Source organism: Oncorhynchus mykiss, chromosome 5, assembly GCF_057628025.1.
Source record: "Oncorhynchus mykiss isolate SJ-2025 chromosome 5, ASM5762802v1, whole genome shotgun sequence".
Taxonomy (NCBI): Eukaryota; Metazoa; Chordata; class Actinopteri; order Salmoniformes; family Salmonidae; genus Oncorhynchus; species Oncorhynchus mykiss.
In genome coordinates, this window is record NC_143026.1 from 77297191 (window position 1) to 77312999 (window position 15809).

The following is a 15809-nucleotide window of genomic DNA, read 5'->3' on the forward strand; positions in this document are numbered from 1 at the left end:
TTGTTTCAGGCTTGTATTCTGAAAAATGAGGGAGTAACACAACTCTGAATGAGTGTACACTGCAGTGTCCCAGAGGTATTTCATGCGCACGACCGAGTGCTCCTTTCTTGTTCTCCTTTTCTATTGACACTGCTTTTGTCCGGTTGAAATATTATTGATTATTATGACTAAAAACAACCTAAGGATTGATTATAAACATCGTTTGACACGTTTCTATGAACTTTACTGATACTTTTCGGATTTTATGTCTGCCTGTTGTGACTGACTTTGAGCCTGTGGATTACTGAACAAAACGCGCAAACAAAAGGTTTTTGGATAGAAAGAGGGACTTAATCGAACAAAACAAACATTTATTGAGTAAATGGGAGTCTTGTGAGTGCAACCACATGAAGATCATCAAAGGTAAGTGATACATTTTATTGCTATTTCTGACTTGTGTAACTCCTCTACTTGGCTGGTTACTGTTTGTAATGATTTGTCTCCTGGGCGCTGTTCTCAGATAATGCTGGTATAATGCTGGTATGCTTTCGCCGTAAAGCCTTTTTGAACTCTGACACTGATGTTTACCACTTGTATGTTTTCTGAATTTTTATAATGAGTATTTCTGTTTTTGAATTTGGCGCTATGCAATTTCACTGGATGTTGGCCAGGTGGGACGCTACCATCCCACACCCCCTAGAGAGGTTAAAAAAACTTCATCAATTGGAACCTTTAACATTTGGAACTGGGAAAAGCGTAGCAGGCTGTGAATTCTGTAAACCATGTTTCTAGGATGGGCTATTAACAGGACAATATATATTGGTCATATTAATCATGGCTTCTGAGTGGTGCAGTGGTCTAAGGCACTGCATCTCAGTGCAAGAGGCATCACTGACATTTTTATTAGGATTATTTTGTATTATGCTAGTTAGATTTCCGTGGTGCATCGACTCTTGGGTTTTTGAAAGGGTTAAGGTTAGGATTAGTGGAAGGGTTAGCTTACATGCTAAGTAGTTGCAAAGCAGTTAAAAGTACTAAGTATTTGCTAATTAGCTAAAATACTGAACTTCAAACATGCAGCCTTTGGGTTGCTAGACGTTTGTGTTATACGGTCACCCATCCACCCCGACCAACAACCTTCCTTTAGTTTTTGCATTTTAAGTTTAGGGTGGTCTCTCTGTCAGTTTGTGTGTGTGTGTGTATGTGTCCTCTTTATTTAATTCACAGCCAGTTTTATGAAAGAGCACAATAGACAAAAAAAGGAGGTGAGAATCAGACCCCACAGTGGGAGCAGGACCCAGACCATAGGCGGCAGATAGAGGTAAACACTATGGTCTGGTTGATCTGATTCACATTCTGTATGATACATGACAGAGATAGCATAGAACTGTTCAGCCCTTCCTACCTGCCCCCCTGCTATCTCTATTCCTCTTTACATAGGGTTTTGCTGCCAGAGCATATGAGGCTGACTGAAACAAGCGACGGGTGAAATAGTTGTGTTTGTGAAGTCCAGATAAGTATGTGTGGGTTTGCGTGTGTGTGTGTGTGTGTGTGTGTAAAGGAATGTTTGAACAGTAGATGCCTGGCTTCACTGCATAACAGCACTTTGACTGAGGCTCACTGATAAGTCGTGTAAACTAAAAGCTCTGGTGAAGGCCTGAGGCCGATACGTACAGCTTATCAAAGAGCAGTGATACTAGCAAGAGCAGTGTGCGGGTTTCTTCTTTTTTCTCATGTTATTCAACTGTTACCATGCACCTGCAAAAAAGATAGCTCAGATTGAATTTTGAAAGACATGTAAACTAAAATATGTTTTCTTTACTTTTACAACCCTTGCTTTTGAATTTATAATGCTACAGTTGGACTACTCCTAAAAGCTACAGTAGGTGTCTGTTATCATTATAAATATCAGCAGTGGTTGGAAGATAATCATAATAGTATGATATCTTGTATAACCTTAAAATGGTAAACAAGCTATTATTAATTAAGAGCTTGTGCTCTATTCAATCCGTATCGCAGAAGTTCAGTGTTACAGCGTGATTCAAATTTAAAGGCAATGATCGTTTCTATCGCACAATCTGTAAAACTTTAGAAAGAATGAATAGAGCCCTATGTTTACTAGCTGCCAATTCCATTCTTATTCTGATCCCTCTCCTAATTCTGGTCAAGCAGGGCCAGCCAAACATTATCAGTTGTGAAGCATCAGCTCAGGCCATCAGTAACACAGCCCATACAGGTGTTATCGGGTGCTTAGCATTGGGAAGATTGAGACTTCAGTGTAGAAAAAACATAACCATCCATCTTGACGAGAGCTTTATTGATCCCCTGACAGAGAACGCTGGATCTCCGAGGCTTAGCGAGACTGGCCAGCAGTCTCTCTCTCTCTCCTTCTCTCTCCCTCTCGCTCTTTGTCAGTCTCTCTCTCTCTCTTTCTTTAATGTCGTGAGAGAAGAAATCCACAAGGTGGCGGTAGCAGCTAATAGTAGCACATCAGAGGTGTAGAACCATCTCCACGGCTATGCATCGGTCTGTGATGTGAGATGGACTTGACAGATTTGTTATGGCTTTGAGAATCTAAGCCCCCAGCTTGTAAAAGCTGATAAAAAAGAAGAGAATAAAAAGATAGGAGAGTGACAGACAGCATCCGGTCCACAACCAGCTGTCCACACTCTGAAGCCATCTGCCTCAGCTAATTAATTGTACAATGACCATTGCAATTAAGCTTTCTTTTCTTAGATGTAACTGTTTTACCACACACTTTTATTTACTCTGGCCCATATGTTTTTGATTCATATATTTATCAGTTTATCCCATTTGTTTGATATTATTTAATTTTCGTCGATTCAGTTTCTCATTAGCTTGAGATTGACTGAGTGATATTTCATTTCAGGGTGGAAAAACTAAAATTAATCAACCTCTTTAGACGATCAGAGGCATGTTGTATCGACTGGTCTGCATAGCTTTATGTGACGATAACAACCATGATAGCTCTTTTGATATTTTGTTTGATGTTTTTGTTCCTTACTTCAGTGCAGTTTGTGGCATAGATGCCATGCGATTGTTTGAGGACCGCGCCTCACATCAAATTATTTTTCCACCGGCACAGGTTTCATAAATTCACAAATAGAACAGTTTAGCCATAATGACCATCGTTATGTTTGGAGGAAAAGGGGGGAGGCTTGCAAGCCGAAGAAAACCATCCCAAACGTGAAGCACGGGGTTGGCAGCATCATGTTGTGGGGGTGATTTGCTGCAGGAAGGACTGGTGCACTTCACAAAATAGATGGCATCATGAGGTAGGACAATTATGTGGATACATTGAAGCAACATCTCGAGACATCAGTCAGGAAGTTAAAGCTTGGTCGCAAATGGGTCTTCCAAATGGACAATGACCCCAAGCATGCTTCCAAAGTTGTGTCAAAATGGCTTAAGGACAACAAAGTCAAGGTATTGTAGTGGCCATCACAAAGCCCTGACCTCAATCCTGTGGAAAATTTGTGGGCAGAACAAGAAAAAGTGTGTGCGAGCACGGTGGCCTACAAACCTGACTCAGTTACACTGAGGAGGAATGGGACCAAATTCACCCAACATATTGTGGTAAGCTTGTGGAAGGCTACCCGAAATGTTTGACCCAAGTTAAACAGTTTAAAGGGAATGCTACCAAATACTAATTGAGTATATGTAAACTTCTGACCCAATGGGAAAGTGATGAAAGAAATAAAAGCTGAAATAAATCATTCCCTCTACTATTATTCTGACATTTCACATTCTTAAGATAAAGTGGTGATCCTAACTGACCCAAGACAGGGATTTTTTACTAGGATTAAATGTCAGGAATTGTGAAAAACTGAGTTTAAATGTATTTGGCTAAGGTGTATGTAAACTTCCGACTTCAACTGTACACACACTGCCGTGCGTGAAGAGTGAAGCCGGAAGGGGTTGTTTATGATAACAGTGTTGTTGTTTTTTGCTTCGGTACTGTTTTCACAAGTATGTGGTGAATTATTTTAACTCTTATTGCAAAACACCAAACTGGTAACACTTGTAACACCAGTCTTACATTCAAAACCTTTAATTGTGCATTCATTTTGTTTGTAGGCATCTTTCACCACACAACCATTGATGCAAAATGTACGTAAGGAGTAAAAATTTGCATAACAAGTAACATAATAGTTTGTATCGACTAACTCTGTGGGCAATAGTAGTGTTTAACATGATTTTTATATGACTACCTCATCTCTGTACCCCACACATACAATTTTATTTAAGGTCCCTCTGTCGAGCAGTGAATTTTAAACATATTCCACCACAATGACCAGGGAGGATTACCAATGCCTTGCAAAAAAGGACACCTATTGGCAGATGGGTAAAAATTAAAAATAAGAAATTAAATATCCTTAAGCGCATGGTGAAGTTAATAATTACACTTTGGATGGTGTATCAATAAACCCAGGCGGATCGACCTCACTCACTGCGGTGGCGATCTGTCTGCTACTTCTGGCTACGGACGGCACGCTGGAGCCTCACATGAGCATCACTCCAAACCTCCTCTGCGCTCCGGAACCATTCGTCCAACACAGGGTCCTCGGTCTGGCTCAGAGTCCAAGGAGCCAGGTCCGGCTGACAACCCAGAACACACTGGAAGGGAGTAAACCCGGTGGAGGAGTGACCTAAGGAATTCTGGACATTTTCTGCCCTGGGATGAAATCTGGCCCACTCCCCCTGCCGCTCCTGGCAGTAACTCCTAAGGAACCTCCCCAGCTACTGGTTCATCCTCTGAGGCTGGTACCCTCTGTGGCCGGCCCCCAATTCTCAGCGACCTGGAGAGAGGTAGGGAGACCAGAGAGAGGAATAAACCGGCATGATTTAATGTAGAAAATCTGTCCACAACCACCTGAATGGTGGTGAAACTGTCAGAGGGGAGATGAGACCAGGGACACTGAGGCACAGGAAGGGGAAGGAGTTTTCCTGCTGGAGCGTGGCGGGGAGATTTAGTTTGGGCACACACAGAGCAAGAGTTGACGTAGCGAGTAACGTTCTGCGGCATGGTTGGCCACCAATCATTTTCTGAGAGTGATTGCATAGTACAGGTGATCCCAGGATGTCCAGCAATGACAGCTGTGTGTACCCAGGTCAACAGTTGCTCCCTTATCCCAGTGGGAATGTAGATACACTCAGGAGGACAGGTAGTGGGAGCGGGTTCCCTCTCCAGAGCTAGGCTAATGTCCACATCTTCTTCCCAGACAACAGGGGCAACACCATGAGAGGGAACAGGAAAACGGGTTCTCTGGCATTCGGGTGACCAGTCTGTGATTCTCATCCTCGACCATGAGATGGTGGGGTTATGGCGTTGGAGCTATGGGAGGCAGAGGATGATCTTGTGAGCTGGAGCAGTAGTGATGAAGAAGGGTCTGCTTTCCTGATGAATGGACTCCACGGCGAGGGTGAGTGGCAAACATTTAGCAAACATTTCTATGTATAATTATTTTTATGTTCCTACTTTACAGATAAACATTTTCATTATGTAGTTCTCAAAATATGTACACTCCAGTTTACATGTAAAATCTATAGGTTTCCCAAATATTAAGTGACAGAAACCTGCTCCAGAGTGCTCAGGTCCTCAGACTGGGGGCGAAGGTTCACCTTACAACAGGACAACCACCCTAAGCACACAGCCAAGACAACGCAGGAGTGGCTTTGAGACACATCTCGGAATGTACTTGAGTGGCCCAGACAGAGCCCGGACTTGAACCCGATCGAACATCTCTGGAGAGACCTGAAAATAGCTGTGCAGCAACGCTCCCCATCCAACCTGACAGAGCTTCACAGGATCTGCAGAGAAGAATGGGAGAAACTCCCCAAATACAGGTGTGCTAAGCTTGTAGCGTCATACCCAAGAAGACTCGATGCTGTAATTGCTGCCAAAGGTGCTTCAACAAAGTACTGAGTAAAGGGTCTGAATACTGATATTTCAGTTTTCTATTTTTTTAATACTAGCAAACATTTCTAAAAACCTGTTTTTGCTTTTTCTTTATGGGGTATTTTGGATAGATTGATGAAGGGAAAAAACAATTGAATTAATTTTAGAATATGGCTGTAACGTAACAAAATGTGGAAAAAGTTAAGGGGTCTGAATACTTTTCTAAGGCACCGTATTTCTAGATGAAATGCTGATTAAGATTGGTGGAAAAGTGACCATGATTTTGTGTGTCCTACTTTGTCAATTGAAAATGTGCTAAGAGTTTTGAAACAACTGCCTATTTGATGATACATTTTTGAGTTTTTTTACTAAGAGTGTACAACATACTTGTAAAAATTGTACCAAAGCTATTACAAAAATGGTAATGACCCACTAACTGCTCTGAGGAAATCACTGAGATCCAGTCTCTCTCTCAACCAGTCATTCAGCTGAAGCAGGAAGTCAACAAAACACAACTAGAACATTTTGTCTCCTCACCCAGACAGAGAGGTGTTAAAACACTTGTCTTGACAGTCTAAAGACCCAGGGAACATCTTGTGTGGGACAGAGCGATCTTACATCAGATAGCACAGAGAGACAGACAGAGTAATGACAGTGGTTGAGTTAATTCATTCCTGTGCAATTGTATTTCTATCACCTGCTAGAAAAAGGGCAGAGGTGACCAAGAGCGGGAAGGAATAGTAGCACTGAAATCCAAATGTCATCAAACATTGACATTTTCAAGCCATTATATAGTTACCCTGTACCACAACAATGCACTAATATTTGACACTCAACATAATGCTAGCCTGAGGCAGGTATGCTAATGCTGCACACACAGCAGACTGGACCGTTGTTAACATTGTTCGCAGTCCCTTGGCATTTAGATTCTTATTCATAGCTAAATGAATCGGAAAAACGGATTTGATATGGCGATGTTCATACCAACTAGGACATAGACATATCTATTAGATCTATCAGAAGTCATGCGTTAAAACTCATTAGAGCTTGTTAGGGTGGCACGGAATGCCTCTGCTCCAATCAGATGGCATAGAACGTCTCTGTTCCAATCCATCAAGGTCACTGACGTGCTGTTATGATGTCATAGCTGAAGGGCTCTTTGGAGTAATGGGTGTTGTCGGGCGGTTGCCACGGCACCCTGTGCGGATGGCTAATGTCCTGCTGCAGCCCGTCTTCCATAAGAGATGAGTTATCAGAATGAGCAATGAGGAGTGATAGAGGGGTGGAGTGGAAAGGTGTCAGCAGCACACACTTCACATGCTGTAGGTAGGAGAGTCATTCTGCTCTGATATACTCTGCTCCACTCCGGTTCAATATCCTGGTCTGTGTGAGACCATTGAGCACGGTTGTTAGATTATCTTTCATTCTCTCTCTTTAAACCAGTGACAGTTGGTTCAGGTTCTTTCAATCACATTAATCTCTCTACTCTGCATGTCTGCCTCTCTCTCTGTCTTTCCTCAGCTTTCTTTAGCAAACATTGCAACATTGTTTTGACTGGTTCCAGCCTGCTAGTAAACTTGTAACATGATCAACTGGGACGTCACAGTTTCCAGTGCCCATCTTTCAGCCCCTTTTCTTTTGTCAGCAAGATGCATCAGTTAATTCAGGTACAAGACTGTAGGCCTAATGACAATCGTCGAAGGTCATTACACTTTTTGGTGTTTTGTAACAATATCTCTTAATATCTCTATCAATATTTTCATCAAATGGGAGGTGCTGTTTGGATGCTGGAATTATTCTGGAGGAGATGAACATGTGCAGGTAGCCTACTTTATGAACTGATTTGTTTGACAGTCAGATAAAAAAAATATATGATATGTTGTGTTCACACATGTGCGTGCACAAATATGAAGTCCCGTGACCCCCGGATGTCACAGTATAATTCACACCCTGACGGTGTGGCATCAATTACATTTTTCAATTCACAACTTTTATGTACAGTACAAAGTAGTTTGGATGTGTGGGAGACTTTTATTGTAATTTTGATGGAAATACTGAAAAAAAAAAGTAATTTCTTGATTTGCACTGTGTGCCATCTGGTGTCATTGTAATTCTGTACCAATAAATGCATGAGCTGGAGATGATGGAGCCTCTCTCTCTCTCTCTCTCTCTCTCTCTCTTCCTCTTCCTCTTCCTCTCCCTCTTCCTCTCCTCCTCTCTTTCTCTCTCTCTCTGTCCCTCTCCCTCTTCCTCTCCTCCTCCTCTCTCTCTCTCTCTCTCTTCCTCTCCTCCTCTCTTTCTATCTCTCTCTGTCCCTCTCCCCCTACTCCTCTCCCCCCTTTCTCTCTTTCTCTCTGCCTGTAGGATAGAGGATGGAAAGAGGATATTGTTACCTCTCTGGGATTCTTTCAGTCTTCAGTCAGTCTTAACTTCAGTAGCACTAAAACAGACCCTACAGGCAGCTTCTGCCATCAGCTAATCAAATTCTAGTGTATGCACTCTTAATTTGAGTTGTGTTGGATTGAATGGGCTGTCAGGTAAGTGCGTCTCAGTCATAACATTACTTTTCTTGCTGGCCTGCTCTCAAGAGTCAACAGAATGCTAATAAGCCATTGACCTTCTGGTTATAACAGTACTTATATCATATCATAAACATCTTCAAACACACACAGACAAAAATTTAAGCGCTGTTTTTGTTCCTTACTTCAGTGCTGTTTGTGGCAAAGCTAATTCCCCATTAAGTCCTGTTAATACAGGGATGGGCAATCATTTTGGTTTGAGGGCCTCATCTGGATTTTATTCTTCAGCAGAGGGCTCAGATTTTGTTTTGGACTAATTTGTTTGTAAAAGCAATTTGCGCCCCCAAAAACGGCACTTATCTGAAAATATATCAGCCCATTATCATTTCTACATACTTTCAATCTAGTTTCGATATTGAAGAGAGGCTTGGAGTGTTATTTTTTAACCCCAAATTACGTCTATTTTTTTTACTCAAATGTCATGTTGGCCGTAGTTTGCCCACCCCTGTGTTAATACATGTTAATTAGGAAGCATTTAATAAAAGATCGGCAGAGATAATCAATAGTGCATTAGCAGGCAACAAAAAGAGACTGATTTTGGCATTCATTATTTTAATTAAAGTGAAATGTGCAGTGAATCACTTAAGTTCAAACTGAGCTACAGGCGAATAAATTCAGAATTAAAAAGTCGTATGCTGGACTGAGAGAGGCTAGTTTCTGATGACCTTGCTCGCCTCGTTAATGGTATTTTACACCTCACTATTAGAATGTGTTTTAGCAATCTGTTATGGGAGCTTAGTCACTTCCAATGGTCCACTAAATGCTTTAATGTTTCCCAGCAAAATCAGCATAAGTGCAACCAGCTGACACACATTAAACATTTATACTTTGAATATCAAATCCGTTTGGTTTTGAAAGTGCATCATAGTTTGTTTTAAACCTTACTCAAAAAGTAATTATTTTCCCCATCTCATTTTAAACTGGTAAACTCAACACACTCATGTTGTATCGATCTAATCATGATACACAGATGGACAGATGGGATGCAGTAGAATGGTTATGTGGCAAGGAGGGGGCGAAAATAGAGAGAAAGAAAAAGAAAGACCAAGACCAACTGCTGAATTTGGCTGATCCTGGTAGATCAGTGTGAAACATAAAGGTACCTAGCTAAATGTCTAAAAATAACTGCTCTCTTCACCTTTATCCCCTAAACTGCTCTGAGCTTTCCTCCACACCTTTCTTTCTTTCTTTCTTTCTCTCTTTCTTTCTTTTTTTCTTTCTTTCTGTATTACTTTGTTAGTTTCAGCGAGCAAGGACAACTAGCACCATCAGTCATAGTTAACGAGTTTTAATGTTATTCCGCCATTGCCACACATATACCACAGGTGTCGTAAAAGAGTGTCGTAAACCATCACTCAGAACCCCATCAATACACTTTCTTTCTTTCTTTCTTTCACTCTCTCTCTCTCTCTCTCTCTCTCTCTCTCTCTCTCTCTCTCTCTCTCTCTCTCTCTCTCTCTCTCTCTCTCTCTCTCTCTTTGTGTGTCTGTGTAGCTCTGAGCAGCATCTCCACTGGCTAAGCTCTGTTGTCATGGTGGATGCAGTGTGGCAGCTCTGCCTTGTAATTGCTTTACCAGGCTGGTCACTGAGCGCAGGCCTATTAAGAGTGCACCGGAGTGGAACATAACATTTTCCGTTTCAATTAAGTCTATGAGAGCATACAGTACATAATGGATTTGAGATGTTTGGCATCCCTTCGGAGGGAAGTCGGAGTCATGTGGGGGTTGTGGGAGTCATGTGGGGGTTGTTGGTGGGGATACAGGGGTAGGGATGAGCATTATTTTTTCCCCATAACATTTACAGAAAATAAATCCTAATTGCTAAATTGCCCCGCATATATTCAGTCAATAAAAAAGCAAGAGCCATTTAAGATTTTTTTGATTAAAACCATAATATCAACTGGTTATATTATATTGGCATAGCCTAGTTTTGTTAATTTAGCAGACAAGACACTCTTGTTTTCCAAGCCCTTATTAAACATGATGTAATGACAGAACAGTTTTCCAAAGGAAAAAGGTGCCAGTGTGAAGTGATGCACATCTTGTGCCTGGAGCAGTTATTCTCAAAGTCATCATTTGAAACATGGCTTAATTTGGCAAGTTGAAAGACAATTTTTTACAGGGTTACAATCCAAAATCTCTCTTTTCGATATACAGATGTTCGATTTAGTGTATCATACTTGTTCTTTGGAATGTTCTAAATGGATGAACAATTCCGCATGGAACACTGCAAGGTTGATGCATTACTGCCAGGACATCTGTTTGGGGAGTAGGCATATGCTTAATGATTCAGATGAAAATATGTTCTTTGTTTTGACCAAACTAATGTTTTTGCATGTTTTCAGTATGGAACCTGTCTATGTTTAGCAGGGTTATAGCCTAGGCTAACCAATACTAAATGGCACTAGCAGTTCGCAAAGTAGCTTAAGCGGAAAATTGATAGGACACAATTATTCCAAAACTGGAGCTCGTTGTTGGAACACATAATTTTCTACTTCAATGTGTGATAGAACTGGCATCATTTGGCAAGGAATGTAGCTTGTGGATCGGTTAGATATGTTTTAATAGGCCTTTATTTCAGGAAGCCTAACAGGAGCTTGTGTGCGCACTCAGCACAGGTGTGTGGAGGGAATGTTCAGAATTGAGTGAATGAGACATCAATGGGAAAGAAAATTTATTGAGAAGAATGGTGTGATGCTTGGCTTGGTTTCTTTTTTGCATATGTACAACCAGAACACTAGAGTCAAAGCACATTAATGTTGTCTTCAAGACAAAATGTCACTTGCCCAATCGGGTAGCCACAAAGAATATTCCAACATATAGTTTTACAGTATTTGAAAAAATAATATCTCTGGTTAAAGATTGAGCTTTGACGTCCGTTCCAGTCCTCATGTCCATCCCAATACAGGGGCAAGATTCCTGTGACGGTGCTTGTTAATGCCGTCATTCTCAAGTCTTGTCAATTATTCTTAGTGTTCATTTACACACACACACACACACACACACACACACACACACACACACACACACACACACACACACACACACACACACACACACACACACACACACACACACACACACACACACACACACACACACACACACACACACACACACACTCTTAACCTGACCCTACTCTGAGACCAATTGGTTTCAGGTGATGAGCTTAAACTTTGGATGCAATAGGCAAACGCTGCAATAGTGCCATTCAGAGCTACTGCATACCCTTTTAAATATGACTAGTTCATGACTGAGTTTATTGTTGGACTGCATGCAAAAAAGTACATTTGTGACTCTTATACAGTATTGTTACAGTGTGTGTGTGTTGTAGAATGAAGTGGCATTCACAGTACTTCACACAATGAGTCAACATACCATTGCTACGGGACCAAACTAGAAAGTGTGAAACTGAATGTTTTCCAAGTGAAGTAATTGGTTGCGTGGCGTGGATATGAATATGACTGTTGATATGGACAACGTGAACAAAAACCTGAAGGCCAAACTCTGTTGGCACTATCAACAGCTCAGTGATGCTTCATTACCCACTTGGAAACATCATTTTGACAAGAATGGTTTTGTTGACTCGGGGGTGCAACTACTCGGTGAAGACAAAGACTCACCCCAGTAGAGAAGCACCCTATAGACGTATTGGCGTCAACTATAGATATTGGCATCAGCTTAGAAAGAGAAAGGTCCCAAGAACAAAGGAGTATGTTTTTCTTCTTAATGATCCTATTTTCTGCTATTTATCTTAAAATACAAACACTAAGAATAATAACCAAGAAGGATGAGCCATCGTGAAATGAGGAAATTTCTTCCTCTTCTAAGAAGGAATGCTCAGTGGATATTGACTGCCCTGCTTGACAATTATCTGTTTGTGAATTATTTCAGCTTAATCGTTGGTAGATAAAAAGAGGAACAACTTAGACATAATTATTTGAAATGATGTTAATCAGTCCTTCCTAGGTGGAAGCCTATACTTTTTGTGTTGGTCATTTTAATTGACCAGAGTAATGCACAAAAATGTAAAACGCTGTTCAGGTGTTATAAAAGCGAGATGGCTACATAACATTTTATGGACTTGTGTTATTGCTGGACTGATTAAATCCCAGGCTTTAACTGCTTCATGCTGTGCCCTGCGAGACTCCGCTTTCTCCCTGTTGGCAGCCTATACCGCCAAGCTGCCAACCTCCATATCTCTGCCATCCTTTCAGTTCGCCAGTTAATAACTTTCTATCACTCTCTCGTTCTCTCTCTCTCTCTCTCTCTCTCTTGCTCTCTCTCTCTCTATCTCACACACACACACTCTTTAGCCAGAACCCTAGTCTGCTTTCCCCTCAAAGCTTCTGTCAGAGGCCGCACTGCAAAGTCAGAGTTCTATTGCTCCAACTCTCTTATTCAGCAGTTCATCCCGTTGTCCTCTTTTTACCTCTGTTTATTACTTTTCTTCCCTCTGGTCCGGTCTGGTCTGTCTCTCTCTCTCTGTCTCTCTCTCTCTCTCTCTCTGACCACCTCAGCCCAAATCCTCTCCAACAACATCCAGTTTACCATCTCTCTATTCTCTGGAATTGCTGATCCCCTCATTCTGCTACACTGGAACATGTGTTGAGCCTCAGACATGGTAAAAACAACTGTCTGTCTATTTATTGTAAACACAACTGTCTGTCTGATGGAATCTCATGGTTGTGCTCTGCATGTTGTCTGTCTCTGTTAGCTTAAAACGTCAAGTACAAACATCGGCAGGCTTTGTGGATGTTGTTGGGTCCGTGCGGTCAGATCTTGACTTAGCCTTTAGCTCAGTGGGCTTAACATAAACATTTTGGATACATTAGTGGAGTTCTGGTAACTCATGTTTAATAACTGGTCAATCATACATACAGTTGAAGTCTGAAGTTTACATACACCTTAGCCAACTACATTTAAACTACGTTTTTCACAATTCCTGACATTTAAAAATAGATTCTCTGTCAGGTCAGTTAGGATCACCACTTTATTTTAGGAATGTGAAATGTCAGAATAATACTAGAGAGAATTATTTATTTCAGCTTTTATTTATTTCATCACATTACCAGTGGGTCAGATGTTTACATACACTCAATTAGTATTTGGTAGCATTGCCTAAGTGTTTTACTTGGGTCAAACATTTTGGGTAGCCTTCCACAAGCTTCCGACAATAAGTTGGGTGAAATTTGGCCCATTGCTCCTGACAGAGCTGGTGTAACTGAGTCAGGTTTGTAGGCCTCCTTGCTCACACACACTTTTTTGGAACTCTCTCAACATAGATGGATCCAGAATATCCCCCACCGGGACCCAGCACCTCTCCTCTGGACCGTACCCCTCCCAGTCAACTAGGTACTGCAGGCCCCTCACCCGGCGTCTTGAGTCCAGAATAGCTCGTATCGTGTACGCCGGGGACCCCTCGATGTCCAGAGGGGGCGGAGGGACCTCCGGAACCTCACCTTCCTGCATGGGACCAGCTACCACCGGCCTGAGGAGAGACACATGAAACGAGGGGTTAATGCGATTATACAAAGGAAGTAATAATCGATAACAAACCTCATTTATTCTCCTCAGGACTTTAAATGGCCCTACACACTGCGGACCCAGCTTCCGGCAGCGCAAGCGGAGGGGCAGGTTTCGGGTCGAGAGCCAGACCCTGTCCCCCGGTGCAAACACAGGGGCCTCACTGCGGTGACGGTCAGCGCTCTTCTTCTGCCGCCCACTCGCCTGACGTAGTGACTCCTGGACGGCGCTGCACCCACTCCTCCACCGCAGGAGCCTCAGTCTGGCTCTGATGCCATGGTGCCAGGACCGGCTGGTACCCCAACACGCACTGAAACGGTGACATGTTGGTAGAGGAGTGGCTTAGTGAATTCTGGGCCATTTCAGCCCAGGGGATGTATCTCGCCCACTCCCCTGGCCGGTCCTGGCAATACGACTGCAGAAACCTACCCACCTCCTGGTTCACTCTCTCCACATGCCCATTACTCTCCGGGTGACACCCTGAGGTCAGGCTGACCGAGACCCCCAGACGTTCCATAAATGCCCTCCACACTCGGGAGGTAAACTGGGGACCCCGATCAGAAACAATATCCTCGGGCACCCCGTAGTGCCGGAAGACATGGGTGAAAAGAGCCTCCGCAGTCTGCAGGGCCGTAGGGAGACCGGGCAACGGGATAAGACGGCAGGACTTAGAGAACCGATCCACAACGACCAGGATCGTAGTGTTCCCCTGAGAGGGGGGAAGGTCAGTAAGAAAATCCACCGATAGACGGGTCCACGGCCGTTGTGGAACGGGGAGGGGTTGTAACTTCCCTCGTGGCAGGTGCCTAGGAATCTGGTGAAATACATGGCCCACCTTGCCTGACGAGGATTCAGTCTCCTAGCTGATCAGATATGCTCCTAGGTTACGGTGGTCAGTCCAGATGAGGAAAGGATGCTTAGCCCCCTCAAGCCAGTGTCTCCACACCTTCAGGGCCTTAACCATAGCCAACAACTCCCCCTCCCCCACATCATAATTTCGCTCCGCTGGCCCAAGCTTCTTTGAAAAAAAAACACAGGGGTGGAGCTTCGGTGGTGCACCCGAGCGCTGTGAGAGCACCGCTCCAACCCCAGCCTCGGATGCGTCCACCTCTACTATGAATGCCAAAGAAGGGTCCGGATGTGCCAACACCGGCGCCTCAGTGAACAGCGCCTTCAACCTACGGAAAGCTCTGTCCGCCTCTGCTGACCACTGCAAACACACCGCCCCCCCCTTCAGCAGTGAGGTAATAGGAGCTGCAACCTGAACAAAACCCCGGATAAACCTCCGGTAGTAATTGGCAAACCCTAAGAACCGCTGCACCTCCTTTACCGTGGTCGGAGTCGGCCAATTACGCACGGCCTTGACGCGGTCACCCTCCATTACCACCCCCGAGCTGGAAATGCGATAACCTAGGAAGGAAACGGCTCGTTTGGAAAACTCACATTCCTCCGCCTTCACGTACAGGTCATGCTCCAGCAGTCGCCCAAGAACCTTGCGCACCAGAGACACATGCGCGGTGCGTGTAGCGGAGTAGATCAAAATATCTTCAATATACACCACCACACCCTGTCCATGCAGGTCTCTGAGAATCTCGTCAACGAAGGATTGAAAGAAAGCTGGAGCATTCTTTAACCCGTACGGCATGACGAGGTACTCATAATGGCCAGATGTGGTACTAAATGCGGTTTTCCACTCATCTGCCTCCCGAATACGCACCAGATTATACGCGCTCCTGAGATCCAGTTTCGTGAAGAACTGCGCTCCGTGAAATGATTCCACTGCCGTAGCGATGAGAGGTAGTGGGT

The 15809-nt window shown here is 43.3% G+C and overlaps 1 long non-coding RNA gene across 1 annotated transcript in view; it reads right to left on the reverse strand.

Moving 5' to 3' along the window:
* Positions 1 to 13527: 13527 nt before the first annotated feature.
* LOC149983584 (uncharacterized) overlaps positions 13528 to 15809 on the reverse strand; it is a 473580-nt gene continuing 471298 nt past the window's right edge. Inside the window, exon 3 of the long non-coding RNA XR_016496321.1 lies at positions 13528 to 13968. This is a non-coding gene — a long non-coding RNA (uncharacterized LOC149983584). The remainder of the gene's footprint in view (positions 13969 to 15809) is intronic.